Source organism: Schistocerca serialis, unplaced genomic scaffold, assembly GCF_023864345.2.
Source record: "Schistocerca serialis cubense isolate TAMUIC-IGC-003099 unplaced genomic scaffold, iqSchSeri2.2 HiC_scaffold_843, whole genome shotgun sequence".
In the NCBI taxonomy this organism is placed as follows: Eukaryota; Metazoa; Arthropoda; class Insecta; order Orthoptera; family Acrididae; genus Schistocerca; species Schistocerca serialis.
The window spans coordinates 2100298-2122076 of record NW_026048456.1 but is presented as its reverse complement, the minus strand read 5'-3'; positions in this window follow the sequence as shown (position 1 = coordinate 2122076).

Sequence of the window (21779 nt, the reverse complement as noted above, 5' to 3'; positions counted from 1 at the left end):
AATAATTAATGAAGAATTCTAAAATTTGTTACAACTATGTTTCAGGACTATAAATTCTGAGTAACTGCCCATCAAACTTGCAGTACTGACCATTATTCCTTAAAAAAGGTTCCTACATACGACTGTAAATGCTTCAGCACAAAAAAGAATACATCAATAACAGGCACCAAAAGCAGGAAACGTGGATAAAAACAGTGAAATGAAAACAAAACTTACTTTTTATTTCTCAAGCACAGAAGAAAAATTTTCTTTTAACTGTTATAAAGCTTTAAACCTTTTATTGAATTTGTCTTTAACAATAGCAAGTCTTTTATTACTGATGGTGTGTTTCCAGTCTTTCACATACTTGTAAAGCAATAGAGGTACACTTTGTCTTAAAATATACTGTTCAGAAAAATGGGCCTTGCAAAATGTTATTTCCTCTGGAATCTTAAACAGTGAATAGAATGTATTCTCCAATTGTTCCTGGTGTCCACATTTATCTAAGAATGCATACAACTGACTATGAACATTTGGAAATACGGAAGCGTCCGATCCCGCCCGTCTGCTTTGACCCATGACCTCACAAATATGGCGGAAACGACCATAAACCACGATTCCAATATGGCGCATATAAAGTCGTTACGTACACATTATGAGGACGAAAATACATCGAGAAACAAACACACACACTTTCCACAAAAAGCCTGATAAAACTAACGGAACAAGCGCGGGAAATGGGGTGTTTTTGGGTGGGGGCAAACTAAATATAAACAAATTTAGACACCCACCCACACACAAAACCACACAAAACGACGAAAAAAACCGACATCATAAAACTCCCCAAATACCACTAAACACAATATCATCTGGAATCGGACACTACCCTTGACCTATATAGCTCAACAGCAGCTCCAGATCCCATAAATTAGGATCAAACACGTCCCTTGGCCTATATAGCTCAGAAACATCTCCCAATACCAATACCAACACACACAGCCACACATTGGTATCAAACACTTCCCTTGACCTGCACACTGTTAATTTTATCCGTCATATTCATTCGTGAACAAAAACAACAACCGATTAATTTTACTAAAATTACCACACGACGTACAGCGAACAACACTAAATTAACCTTCACACAAAATCGTTAATTCACTGCAACGAATTCCACTACAAACACAGCCGACACTCGAACAATTCTGGATAATGAGCAAAAGCAAACTGAGCCCATCACACCACACAAACGAAAACCCTGAACATACCACCAGAGAGCACAACAAACAACAACACAATGACATCTACAAACACGCCACACTCACAAACCAAACTCCGCACCGTCATGATGTCACACGACAACACCCTTACGTCACGGGTCGAAGCCGACGCCTGGGATCAGACGCTACAAAGGACATTAAGGTGTCACTAGCACACAATAATTTTGGGTTTAAAGTATCATATTCTTTGACACTTGTAAATAAATGCTCTGTGGGTGTTGGTGAGAACAGAGTTGTTTTACAGTCGCTACAGTTGGTTTCAGGTGTTACACCCATATTTCGTAGAATGTAACCAGCTACATATGCTAGTGCTTGTCTGTCATTTCTTACATCAGCCCCATCACTACCAGCAGCAGCTTCATTATCAGCAAGGGCACAATATAAAGCACTTTGATCCATAATCGAATGGTCTGTTGTGGAGTCAAGAGAGTTGTCATCACTAGCTCCCAAAAATTGCCTTAAATTGCTTAATGGCATGCATCTATCATCCTCACAATTACCTAGTGAATTTGTAGGTACGGACATGTTATTGACTATAACTGTTTTCAATGCTGCTTTGAAGTGAAAGAAAGTTGGGTTGGTGTTTGCAACACCATGCTGCCTCACACAACAAAATACATTCTCCACTGGGTCTTGATTGAAAGCCCTCATGCTTAAAAAATTAAAGCCATTTTTTAATCTGTTCCAAATGAACATCCGTGATCTTATTGTAGTTTGCCACCTACTTATGAAACTGAACATATTTGTCTTATCTCTCCCTGTGCCTAGCTCCAACACTTTCCAATTTTCCATTTCCTTTAACAGACTGTACCACATTTCAATATGTGGGGACTCTGCAGAGAGGGCACTCTTATAAGACTTGCCATCTTGTGGATAACAATAGGAACTGTTCAGTGAATCAAATAAACAATCCATCTTTTCAACAAATTCTGCAGTGTATATTGCCTCAGCAGGTAAGATATTAAATCCCACATAAGTTTCAATAACTGCAGCAACTGTATGACTAAGCTGGGCTGCAGCTACCTTGACTTTCATTTTAGTAAAGGAATCCATTAATTCAAAATTATTTCTATATAGTTTTGGCAATGTCTTAAACATCTTCTGCTGATCCAGAAGAAAAGCCCTGTGAATATATTCAAAACTGGCCTCTTTTTTAAACCCAAACTGTAATTTATTTCCTAGCAGAGCATTTCTAGTATTTTTTAATAGATGTGGGACATAAAAAATGACTGCAATAGGTTCATCTCTGACTAAAAAATGAAATGGACTGGACTCAGTAGATTTCTCACAGCAGAGTTCCTTCAGTGCTCTCTGGTTGGTTGCACCCTGGTCACAAACTGTACAAACTACCTTTAGCCCTATTTCTTACAATTGCCTTATGACATAGGTAATAAGACTTTTTAAAGTGATACTTGAAACTGAGTTGTGAGTGAAATAATAAGCAACAACCTGCTTCCAGCATTAATGTGTGCCTCTAACCATGAAAACTAATGCATGATTAGCATGAACATTTGACCCCCTAAATCTTTAAACACTGAAATTTCTTGTTTGTTTGCATTATAATACAACTCTCTTTCTAAAGACATTTCATCAAACAACAAAGCACAATATTTGTCACTGTTGTTCATTACTACAACTTCTGCTTTCATTACTTTCATGACCCAAGTATTCAATCCTAGTTCAAAAGTTATAGAAGACAACAGACATTTCAGGTACCTCACAGGAGGAAGATAAAAATGAACTGAGAAAAAATGTATAGGCGGGGTCTTCGTTTTTATAAAGATAACGCAAATACTTTGTCCTCGGGTGTCCATCGCCTTGCATTTGCTGATCGATGAGCATTTTGTAATTGGCTGTTTATGAAATCTTTAAGTGCTTTCTGTTCTGATTTTTCATGATGTAGCTTTGTTTTTAGTTTTAATAACCTTGTTAGAGTATTCCTATGAATCTTGTACATTTTTGATTTTGTTGGAGTTACGTCTGCTTTTGAAACCCCTGTACTTAAAACCCCACTTTCCTCATTACCAAATGTTTCAAATAAGAATGTGTACTCACTATCTGCAGATTCATTTTGAATGGAGATAAAAAATTTAAGAGGTGCATCACTCAGTGAATTACTCTGCTCAGCACAACTAGTGCTAGGAAATTCTCTAACACCAGTTTCACCCCTGGTATTGGCACCTGTATAATAAAGATTTTCCGTGGTACCACCAGTGCTTGGTGAGTCTAATTCACTATTAACACCAGTTTCACCTGATCCACTTCTGGTACAAACACCTACATGAGGACTACTTGCCACAGCACAACTAAGGCTTTGTAGTTCATTAACACCAGTTCCACGTTTGGTATTAGCAGCTGTAAAATGAACAGTTGCCATAGCACCACTAGTGCTTGGTAGGCCCAATTCACTATTAACAACAGTGTCACCTCATTCACTACCGATTTTGGCAATTTCACAAGGAACACCTGTCACATGTTTTGGAAACACACGCCTGTTTAGCCTATGCCTAGTTTTATTCATAAAATCTTCTCCGAAAAAATGATCTTCACAAACAAATTAAGAAGCACAGTTCACATCTGGTGACAGTTTACAAACACTCTTCCACTTTAGAAGCAACTCTTGAGGTTGTTTTGGAAACCTGTAGAAATGCTTGTTGCAAATTTCTTCCGTTGAACCCACGTAATAGCCAGATGAACAGCTGGGGAGCTTGCAGGAGTATTTCAACGTCAATTTGTTGTGTTGGATATTCTGAAAAAAAAACATAAGTCTTCATTAAATGAAACTACTACAGACATATCAAAGTTATTTAAATAAACTAACGGAAACCATACTGCCTAATTCACGATAGAAGAGAATACATTTCATTTATAGGCTACGAGATTATTTAATGAAAAATTAAATGTCTTACCTTACAATTAATTGTGGGCATTTTTCAGCAGGAAATCTCTTCAATCCCACGGTGAACCTTATGAATTTAAAGGAAAAAATTTGTTTGTAATGAATATGAGTAGTGTGTAAATATGAAACAAATACAAAGGCGACTGTAACCGAGGACCACAGACTTCAGCCCCGAGCAAGACGATAGAATATTTCAAAACAACCACCATTGGAGTTTAGACAGCACTCATTGGTCAATTCCGGCTCGGTTTGACCCCTAGCGCCTCTAGTGGTCTGGAGTGGAACTACGTGGCTTGTTGCCTCTTCGCCCATATAGCTTTCATCCCCGTGGAGCCATCTATCGTTTGATCCTGTCGTTGAACGTGACCCGAGACACCTGGACTCGCAAAGGATCATGGTAGCTTGACGCTAGAGCCATCTATAGGAAGGCTACGCCTGTAGGGGTGGTGATATGCACGTATATAGAAGGCAGTGGCACCGCGTACACAAAGTGTAAGAGGGCAGTGCATTGGCGGAGATGGCAGTTGTACTAAGTTGATTATTGATTAATGTGAAAAGGTGTTCGACGTGATAATGGCAGCGCGACGGGAATTAACGGACTTTGTACATGGAATGGTAGTTGGAGCTAGATGCATGGGACATTCCATTTCGGTTGTCGTTTTGCAATTAAATATACCGCGATCCACAGTGTCAAGAGTATGCTCGAGATGCCAAATTTCAGGCATTACCTCTCACCCCAGACAACGCAGTGTCCGACGGCCTTCACTTTATGACCGAGAGCAACAGCTTTTGTGTAGAGTCCTCAGTGCTAACAGTGAAGCAGCACTGTGGACAATATCCTCAGAAATAAATGTGGGATGTATGAGGAACGTAACCGTTAGGCGAAATTTTGCATTAATGGGCAATAGCAGCGGACAACAGATGCGAGAACCTTTGGCAACAGCACTACATCGCCTGGAGCGGTTGGACCCTGGAAAATTGTGGCCTGATCAGGTGATTTCAGTTGTAGACGCTGAAGCTAGTGCTCGAGTGTGGCACAGACCCCATGAAGTCATGGAGCCAAGTTGTCGACAAGGCACTGTGCAAGCTGGTGGTGGCTATATAATGGTGTGGGCTGGTTCCTCTGGTCCAACTGAACCGGTTATTCATTGGGAATGGTTGTGTTTGGTTGCAAATGGTCTCCAAGTAGCCATTCATGGACTTCATGTACCCAAACAATGATGGAATTTTTATAGATGAGAATGTCTCATGCCACCAATTGTTTGCAATTGGTTTGAAGAACATTGTGGACAGTTCAAGTGAATAATTTGACCACCCAAATCGCCTGACATGGATCCCATCAGACATTTATGCGACATAATCGAGTGGTCTGTTCGTCTACAAAATCCTACCCCAGCAACACTTTAGCAGTTATGGACGGCTATAGAGGCACCGTGGCTCAATACTTCTGCAGGGGATTTCCAGCGAGTTGCCGAGTCCATGCCACGGCGAGTTGCTGCGCTACGCTCGAGAGGAGGAGGTCTGACACGATATCAGGTGGTATCTCATGATTTTTGTCAACTCAGTATGTAACATGAATGCGTTTTTCGAAGTTCAGCGCCGCGTCTCAGTGTAGCAATAGCAGGTATTGTTGAATCGTCTGGAAAAAGATTGAGGGCTGAGTTTCAGCTCTGTTACATAAAGATTCATATCTGAATTGAGTTTAGGTCAGCGGAAGAACGCAGCTATGGTGAAGCAACTGGTGTAGTTACCCACAAATAGTGTAACAATTAAAGAAATATGAGTTTTGCAGCAGTTAGTAAAACCATAGTACTAGTCATTGTGGTCCTCCACATTACGCTAGAACTGAATAATAGACCATGTTTAAAGAAGTGTTTGAGAATTCTGTAATGCACAACTAGACTGCATTCCAAATTCCAGTGTAGATAGAGGGAGTAAGGGGTACTTCCTCTTGCAACCACACTTCCCTCCCCCGACCTGCCCCTGTTTCTCGTAGATGCCCAAGGAAGCAAATCGCCTATTATCTTCTTACAGGCATCTGTATGAGGTAAAGCAAGAGTTAAATCTCTTAGTTAGCAAGTACTGTAAGTTTTAGGGCAAGATCTAAAATTCTGATAAACTCAAACAGGCTTTCTATGTTTGAATGTAATATAAATTGTAGTAATCGTCATCTCAGATACGTACTATTAGATAGTTACTGTTTTTTGTGTTTGTTCATTTAAGGTACACACCTACAGTCGCAGTACAAACTGAAAACAACAAACACTGGCCATAGCACGCCAGTAGAACACCTAAAAGGAGCACTGCACTGATAAAGTTGAATATAATCAGATGGTTTGTTATCTGAATTTGAAGGGGAACAATGCTGCAACAACTAATGCTGAGTTGGTAGAAATGTACAGTAACAGTGCACCACCATGCGGCACAGTGGTCAGTCAGGTGACACTGATGCAACCAGCGTGATCAAGCGAGTCTGAATGACAGAGAAGCAATACGACATTTTGAAGACAATATAGCTTGCTGGGTTCTGGGACCACTCACAGCTGTTCAACATACCTTCTGAAGCAAGACAGAGCAGAAATGTTGCAGGTGAGTCAGACCAAACCACTTTACTGCCAAGGACAAGTGCTGGGTGTATGGTTGAGCATCACCACTGTTAAATTATCGAGGGCAATGGCTTGGTAGACAGGGTATGGATCACAGAGGAGTGTAAACAGGGGATCCCCCTGAAAAAAGGTTTTTACAATATCAATACACCCTTAAGCATCCAACAATCAATGAGTGTAATCTCAAGAAATGCATAGGAAACTCTTCAGAATCATTCAATTGACTGTTAGCAGTGATGCAGTTGCTCTGCTCCATTCATTTGCACTTTAATTTTCAAAAATATTTTTTGTGGTAATTTGTTAGTTTTTTGTCAACTTTAAAGATTTTTAAACACTTAGCTAATCATAATTAATGATTGTTATGTGAAAATTGTAGCCCAGTTGTCACAGGTGTGTGACTATCTTTGTTTCATAGGAGCAGTTGCCATTTATGTTACAGGCAGAGTCCTAAGTTCATACCCTTAAGTGTTGTAAGATCTGTCCTGGGAATAACTCATATGTATTTTTCTTGTGATGTGTTTTACTTTTCCTGATCATGAAAGCTTGTTTTGGTTAGTATGGTCAGCCTAAGAAAAATTCCAGAAGTTCCATTAGGGCAAATCTTCTAATAATAAGGATCCACCAGAAACACACAGATGAAAGCACCAAAAATAAAAAAAAAGATACAACTCAAGTTAAAGCGATCAGAGTATGGTATGAAACACAAGGTCTGTAGGTGTCTCCCAATGATGAAGATAGATCAGATGATGAAGGCACATCACGTACTCTCATTGGATGCGAGGGGAAAAATGTATACAGTGTTCAAAATGCTTCAAGTGGTGTCATAAGATACATTCATTGTCAATTAAAGTGGAAAGCATTGTTGTGATTTTCACCTGTGACTTACGTGCCATATAAAAACACATATACATATATTTTCATCTCACTAAATTTATTGTAAGAGATCTTACCATCATTTTAACCAATTTCCTCATCAAATAAATGAGTTGATAATAACGAGGAGGGGCGGGACAGTATTAGAGGTCCTTTTCCGAAAAATGAAAATTTGCACTCATTTGATTCCACATATTTCCCTTTTTGGATCTGAAAGATTTATTTATTGGAATCATACTAACAGTACTGCAAGACATGTAGCTAATTGCTTAAATAAGGTTTAATAGGCTTTTAACTTCAAACAGATATTAAATTTAGCTTAGGGGAGTGGCCTAAAATTCAGCAAGTTCAGTTTGTCTTACTTGTTCTTATACCACTACTGACATTCATAGTGTCCTCTTTATTTCCTGATCTAATTTTGTTAATAGTACATATACAATAGTCATATAAATTGTCCGATTTATTGTTCAAATATGGATTCATAAAATTCATCATCTACTGTGTAATTTTCTGATGGCAGTATTATCATTATTTCATGTGGCAACGTATTTTTTGAAGAAATGTTAATGATTTACTATAGTGTAAGGTGACCTAAATAAGAAACAAAATCACTTTTGTTTTTAAGCCCACCACAAATTCCTCTCTTGTGCCAACCCATCTTAGAATAGCACTTGAAACCTGTGTCCTTAATTATTTGCTGGATGTGTTGCAATGTCTGTTGTCCTCTACAGTTTTTACCCTCTACAGCTCCCTCTAGTACCATGACAGTTAGTCCCTGATGTCTTAACAGATGTTCTGTCATCCTGTTCCATATTCTTTTCAGTGTTTTCCACATATTCCTTTCCACTCTGATTCTGTGCAGAACCTCCTCATTCCTTGCATTGTCAGTCCACCTCTTTTTCAACATTCATCTGTCCACATATCAAATGCTCCAATTCTCTTCTGTTCCGGTTTTCCCACAGTCCATGTTTTACTACCATACATGCTGTGCACGAAACGTACATTCTCAGAAATTTCTTCCTCAAATTAAGGTCTATGTATGATACTAGTAGACTTCTGTTGGCCAGGAATGCCCTTTTTACCAGTGCTAGTCTGCTTTTTATGTCATCCTTGCTCCATCCATTACTGGTTATTTTGCTGCCTAGGTAGCACAATTCCTTCATTTCATTTACTGAAGTAAATCCTGATGTCAAGTTTCTCGCTGTTTTCATTTCTGCTACTTCTCATTACTTTTGTCTTTCTTTGATTTACTCTGGGTCCATTTTCTGTACTCATTAGACTGTTCATTCCATTCAGCAGATTATGTAATTATTCTTCACTTTCACCGAGGACAGCAATGTCATCAGCGAATTGTATCACTGCCATGCCCACATAGAATGCAAACAGTGGCATGACAACCAACAAGCTGTTTATCTGCATGAATGGCCACCAACAAACTGTGGCCAAGAAACAAGTGGACTACCCAGTTGCTGAGCATGCTACCCAACATGACGTGTTTCATTTCAATGACTGATTGCCAGTCTGTGTCATGTGGATCCTTCCCACCAACCTAGCTTTTCTGAACTGTGCAGATGCGAACTCTACTTGCAATATGTCCTATGTTCCTGTAATCCTCCATGCCTCAAATTTCGTTAGTCATTGTCCTTACCCATCTATCCCCTTCCCTGTTCCCATTCCAGCGCTACCTTCTATTCCACCAACACATCCAATCTTTTCACTTATCTCCTTTCCACTCACCCTTCCCCCCCCCCCCCCCCCCTTCCCTGGTCCCATTCCAACACTACACAGCCTTCTATTCCACCAACATATCCAGTCTTTTCACTTCTCTCATTTTCCGCTCACCCCTTCTCCCCCCTCCCCCCTCCCCTCTCCCCCGTCCTCTGTCTAACCTCCTGACTGCAACTAGTTGCCCTACCCTCCACCTAATCCCTGCATGCTCCCTTCAGCACTCTACCATCCCCGACCCCTACCATCCCCACCCCAGCCTCATCCTTACGCAGAGCCTATTGCCTCTCCCATGGTGCCCTGCTGCTCGCAGTCTGGCTCCAGGTGCCAGAGACTGCGATCGTGTGTGAGTGTGTGTGTGTGTGTGTGTGTGTGTGTGTGTGTGTGTGTGTGTGTGGTCTAATTTTGACAAAGGCTACATTGGCTTAAAGTGACAGTCTGTTTGTTGTGCTTTTCTGTCGCTCAGCATATCTGCTATATAGTGAGTAAAAATTTAAATGACATATATTCGCAATCTCTGAAACCAACATATACGAAGATTTTTCTTCCGATGCCTAATGTACGATGTACATACTGTAAAATATATTTATATGAACAAAAAATACACAGAAACAAAAAGATGGCTCAAATGAATATGGGGTCTAAAAAACATGTTTCCGAAATTTAGCTTGTTTTATCAATTGCCAACCATTTTCCGTGTGTGTTCTACCCAAAAATGTTTCCATATATCAGCAGCAAGTGTAAACTGCTAAAGTAGCACAGTTGCCACTCATGAAAAGCTTCTACTTTGAGTGAAAATCTAACAGGATAATTATGTAATTGTAGTTAGCTTACTACCTAGGTGTTTAAGGCGCATCTGCCACTTAAAGTCCTCTGAATATAAAGCTGAACCTTGCATACCGAGCATAATTCATTCCAGAATCTTACTTGTGGTGTAAAACACTCATTAAGCGAAACAGTTTATCCCATATAAATTAATGTAAAATACAATAATGGGTTCCATGCTGAAAAAGTACTAAAAGTTTTATCTTATTCATGCCATGTATTCAAAGAAAATTATACGTACAGTATTATGTACTTTGTTATCCGAGATACATAACTAATTCTTTTTTACTAGGAAGCTATCCATAGTCATCTGCCAATGCTTCAACACTTTGTTCTTTGTGCATTCAGTAATCTGGTGCAATGTTGTACTACACCGGGAGATATTGAGCAAATTCTGAAGCTGTGAGGAGAAATTGCTGTCACGTGTTAACTCTCACTCCAAGAAAGAAGATCAGCACTGTGCCTGCAATGAGAAGGTGCCAGTGCAACAAACATCTAATAAACAGAACTTCAGTCCAAAAAGTGTCTTTGGTAAACCAACCCTGGGTGAAAAAAATGTTGTAAGTGCTTTGGTGCAACCTGACAGTGAAGTGTTAGGTGTACATGTTGGCTTTGATCACACATACTCTAAGAATTAAATTTATCTGTCCTACAATTGTGTGCACATGTTTGTGTATCATGGTTTATAGTCCTACTGGAGAAACTCACCATGTAAAAGAATGAGTAAAGCATCATACTCAGTACCTCAGGGTGATGTGGAAATCCAAGTGTTCTTAATAAAGAAAATGTCACTGTTTGTGTGTTTCTTGTGACTCATTTATCCTATTGCATATAGTTAACAAAATGTAACTGAAATATCTACTAAACTATAACGTTAATTGGACTATGTACATAGTCATTTCAAATGGTTGTGCTATTTTTCACATGTAAAGTATGAGTATTCACCAGAATCCTCCAGTACGAATGTTTTCTAGTTGACAACTGAGTGAAGTCAAAAAGCAAAATTTGCTTGGACAAGCTGAAAATTGTGTATTCAGTTCGTTATTTTTTATTTTAACCCCTTACTGAATGACTTTATTTATTGCTGTGAAAAAAATGTCACATATTAATTTCAGTGTCCTGGTGTCTGGAAAAATACTTAAAAAAATTATATCTCTTATGTGTGGTCTGTTAGTTTTGATTTAAGGGCTTGTACCATGTATGGGACAGCATGCAGCTACGGCTAACATTTTGTGATACTAGTCTCAGGCTGGATGAGAAAACACTTCGAAAATATACAAGATATAAACATACATTAGCAGAACTGTTCATTTTTTTAAATAATTACAATTTCTGTTCATTAATTTACATGTTTATCAGAAATCAAACAAAATTAATTATCATTTAGTCTATTCATTATGAAATTTCATGAAACAATTTCTCTCATTCAAAGATAAAGATGCACTGCACTTCCAGCAGGCTATGTAGGATTTTCCATTGCAGTCTGGATACTTGCATCGACCACGGTTTTTGAGACAGACTGGCATGTGATCTATGCCATCCTGTCGTTCCTGACGCCGAGGAAGATCTGCCACAGAACCTTTCTTCTTCTTACTATCCAGCAGTCTTTGGACTTCGTTGCTTGGCCTACCTCGTTTCTTGGATAATGTTTTGCCCTTTTTACAGAGGGCACCTGCAACTGCTACCTCGAAATCCACTAGGGGCATGTAGTCTGTATTTCTCCTCCTCCATAGTACCAAGCTATTAACACAAGCTAGATCAATTAGATGAAAGAATATCTTCAGGCACCATTTTTTTTATCTGATTTGAATTCTGTAATATCGAAGCACAGAATTTAACAAATCGACACCACCCATGTAGTCATTGTAGATCATCACAGAGAGTGAACAAGGTATCATTTTGTATTTCTAACCTTCCTGAAAAGCCTCTTATTTTTGCCTTCTGGCTTGGATCCAACATACGTTGACAAAGTGTTGACTACTCTGTTGTCAAACCAGGATACTACTGACAATTTTACGCCATCTGCTGTTGCTACCGTCTCCTTCATGCTACCTTGCCCATTCTCCTTAACTTCTGCCTCTTTAGGAAAAATGCAACCTGGTACACGATTGGCATGGACTGTTCCTAGTTTGTGGTTCACATGTCGTAGGTCTGTTTGCATAAGATGCACAACATTGCTGCTAACTCCTAGTTCCACAGCACCAGGTATTATAACATTATTCTGAGGTCCAGTGAAAATTTCGTAATCGTAGCTGAATCCTGACACCCCATTAAGAACAAAAGGTTAGAACCCCCATTTATGTAGTTTACTAGGATGGTATTGTTCTAGTGAAGATCTGCACTGTGTTGAAATAATCTGTTAATCCACAGCTAAAAATTCCTCTTTTGGTACACGCAACAGTCTTTCACCCAACTGGTCTAGCAGTGGGCGAATTTCGAAAAGTTTGTCATGGTGGGGGCCACTAGTGGGGACTAGATTACTGTTATCACAGAAGTGTGTGAAACGTTTTATTTATTCCCATCGGTTACAGCTGATTATGTCACTACAGCAGGGTGGCTCAGATGTTGAGACCAATAATGCATTGTTGCTGGGAGTTGAATAATGGACATAAATATGGTCGTACCAATAAATTGTTCCATTTCTTCTACATTAACTTTTACACTTTTATTGGGTTGGTATTGTACAGAATACAAATTAGTTTGGTTATGTACCGCACTATGTCTTTAGTAAAGAAATACTAAAAATATTCCACAGGAGTGTCAAGATCAAATATTTCCTCTGGAAGATTAGTATTACCGGTGAATTTTATCTCTTCATCTTTTCTAATCAAGTGTCCTACTTTCCAGTGTATTGTAGGTTTCTCCACCTTAGTAGGAGGTTCTGAAATTCGTTGCTTTACTCTAACCCTATCTGCAACACGATTACCATTAAGATTACAATCAGCAGTAAGCCTCATCTCGCTGTCATCTTCTGACTCTGATTCCATTTCTGGTATCACAGTTCTTTTCTTTGTTATATTATAGCTCTTAGGACTGATATCATCATCACTCTTTGAAGCTGAACAAAGCACAACATTTTAATTTTGAAAATACTGTTCTGCAGAAAATGTTTCATCATTTGACATATCTGGGTGTTCACTAACGTTCCCATCCTCAATAACTCTTATTGTGGCAGAAGAGCTGTAAAACTTTGTTACATGCATTGCACTAATACAGCTGAAAAGGAAAGATATGTTTTACTATGAAAGTTAGGCTATGATGAATGTTTACTCTATGCTACTAATAATGCATGTTGTGCCACATGTCACAAAGTGATTTTTCAATATTATATGTATTCTAATTGACAAATATATAAACTTACATCTTTAAAATTATCCACAGATGTCCTTTCACCCTTAGAAATTATATAAACTCCGAACTCAAATGTTTACTGTGTCAAATACAACTTTTTGTTTGACCAAACTTAACATAAACAGCTCGCAGCGCAAAGCAAAGATTCTTACTACATAGTTTCTTACTCTCTCAACAGATGGCATTCATTGTTTGCAGAGATATTCTTAACAGTGTACTGTATCTGTCCCAACATGTTTTTACAAAATATATTTTCAAACACGAGCTCCACAATGAGGAAAATGGTATGTGCCATATCTGTCCCAGTATGCGGTATGGGGTTAAAACAGTCCCCAAGAATTTATTTTGCAGACTTTCTTGGTCTATTTTTCTATATTTAACATGTCGGTTACAACATGCTTGGTGATGGATGTTTTGTCACCAGGCATATGGCATCAGGTGAGTGGCTTGTAGTGACAATACTGCAGTTGATGTGTTAACAGCTTTTCAGGACCATGAGCATGAAGTATATGCGTCTAGAAGTCTTGTTTAAAAAGTGCAGCTAAAATTCTAATGTCTGTCTGAGGAATTTTCCTTTAATGGAATGTTTTTGCCCAATAATTCAGTTAATGTCTGCTAATTACTTAACATGGTAATTGCCGTGAGGCCAACACCAGCCACAGCAGAGGCATCTGCCATGACTGCTGGCAACTTTGTGACAGTTAAGGGATAATATACAAAAGTGGGCTGTGCAAGAGGTTAAGCCTAGTTTTCTTTGGTTAAAGCAATTAAAGTCAAACTTGTGAAGCATGTTAAAAATCACATAGTCCTCACCATAATTTAAATGTTTACATTGAAATGGTTCTGCCATGTGCATAATATATGGAAATGTTGTATTTTCTTGAAACCTTGAGAACCAAACCTATCAGTTGAATTAACATATATAAACCCATCACAATAGCACTATGTTATGCTTCAAGTGGCTGTAGTTACAGGATAAGTAAACATGTACAGAAAACTTTTCATATAGATTTTATTATAAAACTTGCAAAAGTTATAGAAAAGATGGACAACAAGATAAACTTGTGCAGGCATCATTGTAAATACATTTTTACTTTAAGAAAGCTGAATAGGATAATTATTTCAAGAGTGCCTTAAATTGCCTGACATATATCACCAATCAGGTATTTCCTGTTGGAGAAATAGTCTGGGTTTTCAGAATTTTTCATTTGTTCTTGTGAAAAACCTTGTATCAAACAGCTGTTTTTCTACGATCAATCCATTATTACATGCATCTAGTTTTGGTGACCAAATGGCAGCCATCTTAAGACTGTATGCAAACCACCAGATAAACATATCTACATAGTTGATGTGCATTGTGCAGGTCCCAGCAGTTTTTTATTAGATTCCGTGAATGTCTCCTTCAGTTCCATGTGGATGCCTCAGACATAAAAGTATTATGATACTTTTATTAAATGCTTTCTTGCTGTGTTGACCTATATCAATGGTGACACAAGAAAATTTTTACTTGATTGGGATTTGAACCTGTGTCTCCTGCTCTCAAGGCAGTTGCACTGACTACTTAACTACCTAGACACAGTGCCCATCACGACTATGCGGATTACCTCAGCAAGTCTCCCAAAATTCCATATGTCACTACTACTGCAGTAGTACCCTCACTACAGCAGTCCATCTCACTCACCGTATCCATGAGATATTCCTGCAAATGGCTCTGAGTATATGAGTGCATCTGAACTGAAGAAAGTTCCCCAATGCCAAGCTGGGCTATGTATAGATACAATTGTGTGCATGGTGACTGTTCTTTCGGATGTCTGAAAGAGTGGATACCGTGCACATAATTGTAGAAGTATAACTAGTTGTCTTACAACTGAGGTGTCCACGTCAGTCTGAAGAAGTCCATGGAATCTAGTAAAAAACTGCTGGCACCTGCACAATGCAAACCAACTATGTGATATATTTATCCAGTGGTTTACATATAGCCTTGAGATTAATGGGATGCTGAAACTAGTTGCATATAGTAAAGGATTTATAAAAAAGAAAAACAGCTGTTTAGTACAAGGTTTTTCACAAGAATTTGAAGCCAGCTGCAGTCCTATATCCTACCTCTGATGGATTCACAAAAAGAAGAAAAAAAATCATTCATTGCCCTAAGAAATTCTCTGAAAATATTACCCATTACATGGAATGACCAGATGCTGCGTTCAGAACAAGAATTTTGGAGACCTATGCAGAACCAGTGCCTGATAAGTGCTAGATCAAAATATGACCTCTTCCAACACTTCTTCATTTTCTACCTCGTTTTCATTTTCTTCTTCTTCACCTAACTCTGAATTACTGTCATGGCTGCTATATAATCCGGATGAAGGCCTGACTCGGAGTTGTAGCTGGTTACTTTCTGCAGAAGAGGGCAAAAGGAAGGCAGAAGTCCTAAATTTTGCTTTTAAGAACACGTTCACACAGGGTGATCATACAGACATACTTGAATTTGCCCATCACACAGATTGGCATGTGATTGAACTTGAACGTGGCATCAGCTCACTCCCCAGAATTTACAAGAATTAGGTGACTTGTGTGTGCAAATGTGGTGCCAACTCCCTCCAGCGATCTATCAAGGTTTCATTCATTCCGTGCAAAAATGCATCATCACTGTTATCCGTGCTGAAGATAGACATACCGGCTATTAGGTAGGTGGTCAAAATGTTCTGGTTAATCAGTGTGTGTAGCTGTACTTAGTCAAGGATAGACTATAGCCATTCATCGAGTTGATCACTTATTTTCATTTCTTTATGAGAATATAACATCGTTTCAATCTGTAGGAACAGGAAACAGTTCGTTAGAGAAATCCCACAAGCAGTATGGTGGGGTCAGTCTGGCCCCAAACTTACCTGCTCTAAACACAACCACTTGGTTTTACATTTCAGAGTGCAAATTATCCAGACCTACAGCACTACAATTTTACAAGCATTCAGTCTAAACATAAACAACATTCCCTGGCATCCATTTGACCCCACCACGTTGGTTATGGGTTAGATAGGCTATGCCTGATGACTTGGCAGACGTTTGTAAAAGAGTGAAATGAAGGAAGTTAACTGGGGTGATGGAAAAAAAGAGGCAAGTGAAAGTAAAGAGTAAGTATCATTGAAGTAAACATGAACTTGAAAATTGCATAAAGGAAGTAAATTTTGTGAATTAATTGGAATATATTTCAAAATCTTGCAGCATACAGAAACAACTAACTTTCAGTTTATTTAAATAATATTACTATTTGCCTAAATAAACTCTTGCATAATATTGTACATACATTTTCAATAAAAATGTTTTGGTTGCCAGCAGCTTTTCAAGAAGTAATGTATCTTATACAAATTCGTCCCACCATATACATTAATAAATTGTAAAGTGTAAGAGGTAAAATGATTGTTTCGATAGTTTTCCATAAAGTGATCAGAATAATGGTGTTAACTCATTCTACAGAAATTCTGGAAGTGCTTCTTAGTATTTCAGCAGGTTATATGATTAATGTTTTATGTACTTTTAAATTATTCATAAATTTAAGTAACACACTGAAAACAGAAAAAAATTATAATAATTCAGTTAAAAATAAATACAAACTGAAACACTAGCAGGACCATGAAGCGAAAAATAAAGATTGAATTTCCAAGTACAATTTACCATTATATCTGTATAGAAAGTTACTTTTATTTTTTAAAATAAATGCAAAAGGAAATAGTGTGCAAGGATTAAATTATTATGGGTTAATCACCAGAAAATGTTTTAGCCACTTTTGACCGCTAAATTAGTAATGCATTTCAGACATTGCTCATCATCAGAATATCTGCCCAGAAACATCACAAAATATGTATGACACATTAAGCGTATTTAGATTCATAGGCAAATAAGGTAACATACCAGAGAAAAAAACTTTACTTCAGAGTATCATGCCAAATGTTATCTGTCATAGCACTGGAGCTCTCAACTCATAGCATTCTGCCATCACATAATTAGCTGTTGTAACATACCACTAATTGACTTGGTTGTAGAAGTGCTGAGTTCATTTGTCATATTTTGACAGATAATTAACAAAAATCAACTGAAAAACCATAAAAACAGTACGTCTTGCTAAATGATTTTTATTCCTTTAGGAAAACTAATAATCGTAATTGAGAGTGCAAAGATCACTTTGGAACAAAAGTACAGTATTAAGACGGGTGGTATGGGCAAGAGACGGAGGGAAGGGAAGCGACAAGGGGGATGTGGTGAGAGGGTTCCAAATTAATCTCAGCTTATGTAAATGAGAACCAGCAATCTCTGGTACTAATTAACTTAAAATAGGGAATAGAGGCTTACTGTAAGTCTATTAGGTATTGCACATACACATAATAAGTTGAAGGTGAAATTTCTTTAAAGTGCATAAACAGGTTATTAAATTATTCCAGCACTTAGGTAAGAACACACAATATATTCAATAAAATGTTATTAGAGCAGGGAGAAGCCATCAGCCTCTGTCAAACAGTAGTAAGTCACATATTTAGCTTTTTTTGTTTGTTTTCATAGTTTAATTCTTAAGTTAGAAATGGTAGGATGGATAGGGTGAATGTTGGACACAAGAGGAGCTGGCTGCAGTTCATGATTGGCTGAAGGTGCTTTTAACTACAGTTAGCTGTCTTCAGGCTGCTGCATTCAGCTGTAGTGGTAGCAGAGAAACTGGTGCATTGCTTGGAACAGCTCAGGTATCATTTGTTTCACCATAGGCTCTGCTGTTGAGGCACCTTCTAGTGTATCTGATGTGGTGGGTCTGCCCTGACCATAAGGTGAATGGCGGTCGGTAATACATTTGCATCGCTTGAGGCAAAGGGTCAACGTTGAGACAGATTGGGGGGGGGGGGGGGCTGGATTGCATATTGTAAAGTGAGCATTCATGATCAAGGAAAGATGTAAGCAGAACATGGATTAAAGGGTCATTGGAAGGAGGGTTGGGACATGGTGGTGTACAAAATAAGAGCAGAAGAGAGAAATATCTTTGTTTGATTGTTGAACTACACTCCATAAAATACCCTCTATATGTTTTGATGGCTATCAATGTCAATACTAATAGGTAAATTTGGATATCATCTTATAATGATTGGTATTGGCAGTCATTAGGTGTAGTATGATGGTCTTTGTGATACTAGTCTGCCCTGTGATTTTGGAATCAGCTGAAGGCATTATATATATATGTCTGTATATGTGTGGATGGATATGTGTGTGTGTGCGCGAGTGTATACCCGTCCTTTTTTCCCCCTAAGGTAAGTCTTTCCGCTCCCGGGATTGGAATGACTCCTTACCCTCTCCCTTAAAACCCACATCCTTTTGTCTTTCCCTCTCCTCCCCTCTTTCCTGATGAGGCAACAGTTTGTTGCAAAAGCTTGAATTTTGTGTGTATGTTTGTGGTTGTTTGTGTGTCTGTCGACCTGCCAGCACTTTCATTTGGTAAGTCACATCATCTTTGTTTTTAGATATATATTTCCTACGTGGAATGTTTCCCTCTATTATAACCGCATATATATATATATATATATATATATATATATATATATATATATATATATATATATATATAATCCACTGTGTAAAGCCTGTTTTTATTGTATATATATATTGTGAAAACTGACTGCAATAGCATTTTTTTCATAATTTATGATGAACTTGTTAGTTCTGAACCATTATGTTAACATTTACTTTCCAGTGTTTTAGTATTCCAACCGATCTTTCTCACTGTGTGATCTAATAGCAATATTTGTATCATCAGTTTTTTTTTTCTTTCAAGTGATGTACGTAGAGCAAAAATAGTACAAATCCTGTAGCTGACTCTTGAAATAGACTCTGCAACTTCATTTCTTGCTTGTTGCTGTAGACATTAAAAACTCTGTGTGTTCCTATGTCTTCATACATTGTCTGTAATCTGTTGATTATTGTTGAAATATGATTGAGTCCATACATTAGATTGGCCTCAATAAGAAATTAAATCATGCAAGAGAATTTTATGATCAGGACTGTCAAAGGCTTTACTAAGGTCAATAAATGTACCAAATATATGTTGGTTATTGTTTACCACTGTTAATAATTGATTTAAAAAGAAAAAAATTGCAAACTGTGTTGACTTTCTTGTTCTTAACTCATGCTGTGAATGATTTATTGGCTTCTCTTTATTTAGGAAGGCTGTTAATAGCGGTATGTATGCATCACAATAAAACTGCAGTTAGATTTCTGGACTACTATATGGTTCCTTCACCCAACAGAATGTACACCATTGTCAATGAAGAACGTGAGGATGATAGCAATGAAAGAGTGTACCTGTGGAATCACTGAACATGGGCAAACATTTTTTTAGAATGTAATTAAAGGAAAAATAAACATGTAAGGAGCTTGGGAACAGAGAAGTGATAAACCAAACTTGGTCTGGTGTGAGTGGTTTGTTTAGGAAATTAGTGCATGTGCATCTATTGAGGAATGTGAAAGTATATTCTGAATGATGCACACCCCTGTGGGCTCTCTATCATTGAGATATCTAAGAAACAGAAGTGAATACATCAGTGACTCCATTATTGTGGGAAGACATTATTCACTTCCCAGCTATGATAGGAAATGGGACACTGTAGTTTACAATCAGAATGAGATTTATACTAGTTTTCAATGTATGGAGAGTTCAGGAGACAAAACTGATGTTCTCTAAAAAAAGAAAAATGTGTGTAATATTTGTTTCAGGTCACTAATTACTCCCATTCTCAAGCACTGGATGAATATCGCTGGGTATTTGTGTGCAGGGATTTCCAGTTGCCTCAGCACATACACAACGTTTCTAACTGTAATGCGTGTCTCACTATGTTAAACATTCAACATATGATTATAGCTCTTAATGAATAGAAAAGAACAGCATTTTAAATTTTAAAATTGGTCAATAATTGTATGAGATATTGAAAATCAAATTCTTGTCTCTCCTGAAAGCCATTGGATAGGCAACCAGCAACTGGCCTCGATGAAGGAACTACCTCAGCATTTGCCTGGAGTGGTTTAGAAACTCCTAAATCAGGATGGCAGACAGAGCAAACTCCACCCATCCCAATAAGAGGTTACTGTCTTGGTGCCTACTGTAGAATGCTCTTTGATTTACACACAATTTGCCCCAGATTACTTAAAATATAAAACAGTTTTGTACTTCATCACTGCACATACCAAGAACATCTATTGGTGACTCGTGGGCCACAAACATGCTGCTACACCCATTGCACTAACACCAGTCGGTTCAGAAAACTGATTCCATGCCCATAACATATAACTATGCCCCATGCACATCCCTATGTCTCTCCTCAGTCTGCCTGAAAAACTGAATCAGTACATCCCATGATGAGTGAAATATTGACCTCAGGAGAGTGACAAGATATTGCTAACATGCGCTATATATCTTGACACATGATTCACTAGTAAAAGCATTACATTGTGATCATGTACTCTAATGTGACACGGTGTTGTAGTAATCCCCATTCCTTATAACGATCCACTACGAGTCCTGTAAACAATCTTTAACTGTGTACTTGCATTTGAGAGGACAACAGTCTGGCCATAGCTTTAGGTTTTCTGTGATTTCCCTGAATTTATTTATTTATTTAGTTTCCCATAGAAATCTCTTTTTCAGTACATATATTGTACATAAGATATTGGACAGAAAACCTTTTTAGATATCGGTTTTTCAAACATCAAACAAACATTATTTAAATTAAACTAATGCAATTTTTGTAACAAATTAGATCTATACAGTTAATAATTACAAATTTTTTGAAATACTGTATATTTATAACTTATTTCTACAATTAAAGATACAAATTACATTTTTTCTTGCATAAGATACTGTGAGATTGATTAGTAGCAGTTTTTCAGAAGGTAGGCTGTCACAGACTTTGTAGTTCAGGAAGAGATTTTATATGTCTTGGTAATCTGTTGCAAAGTTTTGTTCCTGCATGATATACACCTTTTTGGCATAATGTAGTGTTATAATGATTAACATGTATGTCACTGTCTGACCTGGTACTGTAATCATGGACACTTTTGTTTTGTGGAAAAAGGTTTTCTTTTCTCAGTATGCTTTTTTTGACATGTGTGACTACTTCCAGCATATAAATGTAGGGAAGGGGTAGGATCTTTAGATCTTTAAAGAAAGGTTTGCATGGTTTTCTGCTGCTCACTTGTTTCATTATTTTTATAATTGCC